The sequence below is a fragment of the Gorilla gorilla genome, chromosome 4, assembly GCF_029281585.2.
Source record: "Gorilla gorilla gorilla isolate KB3781 chromosome 4, NHGRI_mGorGor1-v2.1_pri, whole genome shotgun sequence".
NCBI classification, from domain to species: Eukaryota; Metazoa; Chordata; class Mammalia; order Primates; family Hominidae; genus Gorilla; species Gorilla gorilla.
The window spans coordinates 142,510,475-142,517,051 of record NC_073228.2 but is presented as its reverse complement, the minus strand read 5'-3'; the positions used below and the strand labels follow the sequence as shown (position 1 = coordinate 142,517,051).

General features: G+C 46.8%; 1 pseudogene; it reads right to left on the bottom strand.

Annotated features, from left to right (window-relative positions):
• Window positions 1-1,912: 1,912 nt before the first annotated feature.
• On the bottom strand, window positions 1,913-6,479 carry LOC129533561 (large ribosomal subunit protein uL1-like; annotated as a pseudogene).
• Window positions 6,480-6,577: the final 98 nt, after the last annotated feature.

The following is a 6,577-nucleotide window of genomic DNA, read 5'->3' as shown; positions in this document are numbered from 1 at the left end:
TGAGATCGCGCCACTGAACTCTAGCCTGGGCGACAGAGCGAGACTCCGACTCAAAAAAAAAAAAAAAGAAAGAAAGAAAACAGCCATCCATTTGTTTTAAATGATTTATCATCTCCGTGGACAAACAGCTGGAATAAGAAATCTCTCCTAACTTGTAAGTATCTTGAGGGACAAGGAAACATTACAACTCACAAACACACGTGGTATTTTGGAGCTCTACAGATGGACTCCATCAGTTCCAAAAAGGTTCCCACAGAAGCCTCCCATCAGAAAGCCTCCACCCTGTCCTCATCCCAAGCAATGGCTCAAACAATTCAGTGAAACTCAACATCTTACTCAATCAATGCCACCCTCTCTTCTCACCAGCACATTCTACCTTTGATTTCTCAAGCTGAGATTGGTCAGGAGCAGGGCCACAGGAAGAGAGGATGAAGGGGGCAGATAGGGTCAGACCTGGCGTTCTAAAACACCAGCACATTCAATTTGTTGGGTATTTTGCATGAATTTCCTCTTGAGTTCACAGGCTCCTAACTCAGCAGAATTAAAATGGGATGAAGTAATTAGAGCAGCAGCCTGTGAGGATGTTTTGGGCCTGGCGTGCATAGGAATGTGGGGCAGGAGGAAAGAAAAGAGACAAGAGAGCCTTAAGGCAGAAGATGAGAAAAGAAACGCACCCCAAGGGTCATCTCCTTGGGAAAGGATCTCCCAGCTTCCCTAGGTCACTGGTCGGCAGCCCTCCCTTCGGCTCTGCTTCCTGAGAACCTATTCCTGGTCTGGCCCTTCACAATCAGGCTCCAACCTCCCTTTCTAGTACCTTTCAGGTACTTCCACCAGATGCCCATCACCTCTACCCATGCTAAACTCACCACCCTACCCCTACACCATGGTCCTTTCTTTTTTTTTTTTTTCAGGACGGGGTCTCGCTCTGTCACCAGGTTGGAGTGCAGTGGCACGATCTCGGCTCACTGCAGCCTCTGCCTCCTGGGTTCAAGCCATTCTCCTGTCTCAGCCTCTGGAGTAGCCGGGACTACAGGCGTGTGCCACCATGTCCAGCTAATTTTGTATTTTTAGCAGAGATGAGGTTTTACCATGTTGGCCAGGCTGGTCTTGAATTCCTGATCTCAGGAGTTTAACCATGTTGGCCAGGCTGGTCTCGAACTCCTGACCTTAAGCCTCCCAAAGTGCTGGGATTACAGGCGTGAGCCACTGCGCCCAGCCTGCTTACACACTTACCTCTCCTATGAGACGACTAGTTCCCAGCCTCTGGATGTCACGCATGCATTGCATTCTCCTCCCTAAGCAAATCGCCACCTCATTATAAGACTTTCCCCCTTTGGTCCCCAGACTGACTCCTAAATTAGTTTAAACCCACAAGCTTTAAGTTATAAGCAGGGTGATGCAGACTTGTGGGTGTGTCATAGTTTGAGTTTAGGTGCTAATGGTATGTTGAGAGCATGCGTGTGACTATTTCAGGGATATAATTTGAAGGGATTGGTTTGTGGATTATTTGCGCCTGGGCCATTGGAAACTCTGAGTACCTGGCTAATTTTGATAAAAGCTGGTGACCATATTCAGTTACCCTATAAAAGAGCCAGAGGCTCCTCCCTGGGGCAGCCTATTCATGTTTCACCAGCTTTTCCCGCTGGGTCCCTCTGTAGAATTGCTGTCCTTCTCCAACAAGATGGGATGAACCCAGGTCTCTTGGGCCTGTAGACTCCTGGAACATCAGCCATCTCCTCTGTGGTGTCAGGGGGAGCAGCCCTTGTCTAGAAAGGAGATTGCTGAATCCCGAATCTCTCTTTGTTTATCTCTCTCTCTCTCTCTCTCTCTCTCTCTTTGTTTATCTCTCTCTCTCTCTCCCTTTCTCTCTCTGTCTCTCTCTTTGTGGCACTAAGATTTATTAGAATGTGCCTTAATACAGGCACTGGGGCTTGCCTATGGTGTTCTTGATGTGTAAAGCCCAGATGTTCTGCCAGTTCTTCCTGAGCAATGATACCAGGAAGTTGACAGCCAGATGGACGTTGTACACAAGCTCATCGTCTGTCATCTTGACACGGCCAAGAGCCATGCCAGACAGAGCCCCTTCTTCACCTGGAACTTGATTGTGGACTTCCCCTCATCAACTTTGGCCACCATGTCTTCACTGTACATCAGCAGGGAAGGGAACCTGCCTTCCTTGTTTAGGCCTGGGCCCAGGATTTGTGGGATCTGCTTGATCAGAGACCCTGAGGCCAAAAAGGCATCATACTTGTTGAGCAGCTTCGTGTTCCTGTCGAGTTTCTTCAGCACCTCGATGTCCACGTAGGAGATACCCACAGGCTTGGCCTCAACCCAGTGCTGCTGGTCCCCCAGGACACATGTGGAGAACCTGGGGCGGCGAGTGGACTTCAGATGACAGTGCCCAAGAAGCGTTCATCCTTCTGAGGGTCAGAGTTCTTCAAGCTGATCTGTAGCTCCACTGTTCCCAAAAGTTTCTGGCACTTGCTCTGGTTCCTGTCCAGGACTTCCCGCACTGCCTCCTACAGGCAGCAAGGCTGCTGCTCTTGGTGTCTTGTGCAGGGATAACAAGAAAAGAGTTAATCCTGCCTCTCTTGAGGCCTGAGGCTCTCCCATTTCCTCCCTTCTGAGTCTAAGGAGAGTGGGGAGTGGCATGACAGCCTGCATTTGTCATGTCTGGTAAATCCATGTTCCCTGTATAAGGTCCACTTTATTAGATGAGAAAGGGTCACTCTTAGTCCAACTTTGGTTTTGTTTGTTGTTGTTGTTTTTGTTTTGTTTTGTTTGAGACAGAGTCTCGCTCTGTTTCCCAGGCTATTGTGTAGTGGCGCCATCTCAGCTCACTGCATCTTCCGCCTCCTAGGCTCAAGTAATTCTCCTGCCTGAGCCTCCCAAGTAGCTGGGACTACAGGCATGTGCCACCACGCCCGGCTAATTTTTTTGTAGTTTTAGTAGAGATGGGGTTTCACCATTTCACCGTGTTGCCCAGGCTGGTCTCAAACTGCTGACCTCAAGTAATCCACCTGCCTCGGCCTCCCAAAGTGTTGGGATTACAGCCATGCCCCGCCTTAATCCCACTTTTGAAATGAGGAAATGAATCTTTAACCAGTAACAACACTTAATACACACACACGTACTTTTTGTGGTGTGACAAAAGATTGCTTAATTTTCATTTTGGCGAGCAAGGAAATAAAGAAATCAGTGATGACTACCATCTACTATCAACATGTTTTGAGGAAAGAATGTACATAAGAATATAACTTCAAACTAAAGAGAAAAGATCTTATATTGAATACATTTAATTTTATTTAAAGACTCACTGCATTGTCTCTTGCTTGTTCTCATTTCATCATGATAGTGAAATGGACCAGTGAATACCCTAGCATGGAGTCTGGGAAGAACATAACTAGTCCATGATCTCCTCTAAGCATGGAGTGGTATTTGTTCATTTATGTATTCGCAGGACCTAACTCAGACCTAACTCACAGCACTCACTACATCTTTGTGGAAGAAAGGAAGGGAAGAAGGGAGAAAAGAATTCCTCATTTGAGGACCAGCATAGGAGATAGCTATTAAGCCCCATTGGACTTGGGACCCTGGAACAATTGCCTCCACCAAATTCTACTCTGTGACCTCTTTTTTAGGGGTGGGGGATGGGAGACAGAGTTTCACTCTTGTCACCCAGGCTGGAGTACAATGGCATGATCTCGGCTCACTGCAACCTCCGCCTTCCGGGTTCAGGCTATTCTCCTGCCTCAACCTTCCAGGTAGCTGGGATTACAGGCACGCACCAACACGCCCGGCTAATTTTTGTATTTTTAGTAGAAACGGGGTTTCACCATGTTGGCCAGGCTGGTCTCGAACTCCTGACCTCAGGTGATCCACCCACCTCCCAAAGTGCTGGGATTACAGGCATAAGCCACTGCACCCAGGCCTGTATTGTGGTTTCTATCCTTGTCACCCCTACAAGACTGTGGTTCTTGAAGGACAGGTACCACGATTTTTTTCTGTTCTTACATCTCCCGTGTGTGACACCAGTTGTGAATAAATGACTGGAAGGAAAAAAACCCAGGGAACCAACCAACTAACGTCCTTTTTCTCTGGGCAGTTCAGAATCAGAGGCAACTATCGATTAAGGGACTACAATTAAGTTCTGTGAAAGTTGTCAAGATTAAAATAAAGTCACTAATGTTAAGAAAACCCTGGCTGGGCGCAGTGGGTCACACCTGTAATCCCAGCACTTTGGGGGGCTGAGGTGGGCAGATCACGAGGTCAGGAGATTGAGACCATCCTGGCTAACCCAGTGAAACCCCATCTCTACTAAAAATACAAAAAATTAGCCAGGCATGGTGGCACACACCTGTAGTCCCAGCTACTTGGGAGGCTGAGGCAGGAGAATTGCTTGAACCTGGGAGGCAGAGGTTGCAGTGAGCTGAGATTGCACCATTACTCTCCAGCCTGGGCAACAGAGCAAGACTCCATCTCAAAAAAAAAAAAAGAAAAGAAAAAAAGAAAACCCTGACAAATAGAATCAGGGCAGGCCATGAAGAGAGGGTTTTCATGCTTGTATGCCTGATTTAAAAAAAAAAAAAATCACAAAAGACTGTAAAACCCACAACCTTGCATGAAGGCCTTCACAACATTTCATAAAAAAATACTTCTGCAAGGATATCTGCCCAGCAACTGCCTGTCCAAGCTCAGACTGGCATCACTGTTAATATTGATCTTTAAAGCCAAGGATAATTATTTTTAAATAATTATGGAATCTTCTTAATTTTTCTTTTAAAAGCCTTTATCAGGTTGGGCACAGTGGCTCACATCTGTAATCCCAGCACTTTGGGAGATCGAGGCGTACAGATTGCTTGAGTTCAGAAGTTTGAAACCAGCCTGGGCAACATGATGAAACCCCATCTCTACATAAAATACAAAAATTAGCCAGGCATGGTGGTACACGCCTATAGTCCCAGCTACTCGAGAGGCTGAGGTGGGAGGATTGCTTGAGCCTGGGAGGCAGAGGCTGCAGTGAGCCGAGATCGTATCACTGCACTCCAGCCTGGGCAACAGAGCCAGACCGTGTATCAAAAAAAAAAAAAAAAAAAGGGCCGGGCACAGTGGCTCACACCTATAATCCCAGCACTTTGGGAGGCCAAGGCAGGCGGATCACCTGAGGTTGAGAGTTCAAGACCAGCCTGACCAACATGGAGAAACCCTGTCTATACTAAAAATACAAAAAATTATCTGGCGTGGTGGCGCATGCCTGTAATCCCAGCTACTCGGGAGGCTGAGGCAGGAAAATCACTTGAACACAGGAGGCAGAAGTTGCAGTGACCTGAGATCACACCATTGCATGCCAGCCCGGGTGACAGAGTGAGACTCCATCTAAAAAAAAAAAAAAAGAAAGACTTTGTCTTCATTCACTCAAACAGTTTACTATGGCATGCATTTTCATATTCCCATTACAATGCTCTATTCCAAAATAAAGACCTTTTCTTTTAGAGAGCTTCTCTGATCGTTATTTAGGTTGACAGTTCCTTCTCACATAGGGTATAAAAAGTGGTTTGAGACTACTCCACTCCCTCACCAAAACACCAGCGCAGACTTCATAGCCTTTAATGTCTGAGGCAGTGCCGAGGCTGGGCAAGCAAAATTCAAGTGTCCTTTCATCCACAAAGTCACTAACACAAACCCATTCACCCTCGCCTTGAAGCCACTAATGCCAAGAGCACCAACAGGAGCCTTAGTGCTCAGGAAAGAGAAAGAGGGCCTGGGCCGAGGGTATCAGATTCAGGGTTTTGTTGAAACCGAAGTTGTAGCTGGAGAGCAGTCTGGGTGTGTTGATCCCTCCTACGCGCTCGCCAAATATAAAATGTGGGAAAACATATGATCTTGGCCATGAAACTGTCCTTGCCTATGGTCTTTTTCTGCTTGTTCCTAATTGCTATTATAATTTTAATGAGTCACCCTTCATCAATTCCACATTCCATATCTTTCAGCTATTATACTAAAAAAGTAGGGTGGGCAGGAAGTTGAGGCTGCAGTGAGCCATGATCATGCCACTGCACTCCAGCCTGGGTGACAGAGCAAGACCCTGTCTCTAAAAGAAAAAAGAAAAAAAAAGTGGAGCAGGATGTGCTTGTTGACACATAACTTTTATGTAACTTGGGCATGCTCAGATTTGTCTGACCCAGGCTCCACCTGCCTTCTGACAGATTAGCTCTAAAGGAGTTCAGAAAATGCCACCCCAAAATATGCTGCTTTGGGCCTCAAAGTGAGGACACCTGGAAAACAGCAAATGCAGGGAGAGGCTTTCTCTGAACTTCATCTGCCTAAGGACAGATTCTCCAAGAAGAACTCCATTGTCATGAGTCCTGTCCCCAGAAATCTCATCAACTAGGGAAGATTAACCAGGAGAGGAAACTAGAGGCCCACTTCATACCCAGACCGTCTCATGATGTCACCTGTTCTTCTGAGGGCCCATTCATCTTTCCCCAAAATCATTTACAGTCCCCTAAGTTGCCTATATCTCCCCTCACATCCCCCCTATGAAGGGGGCATATAAATGTTAACATCTCACTGGGTT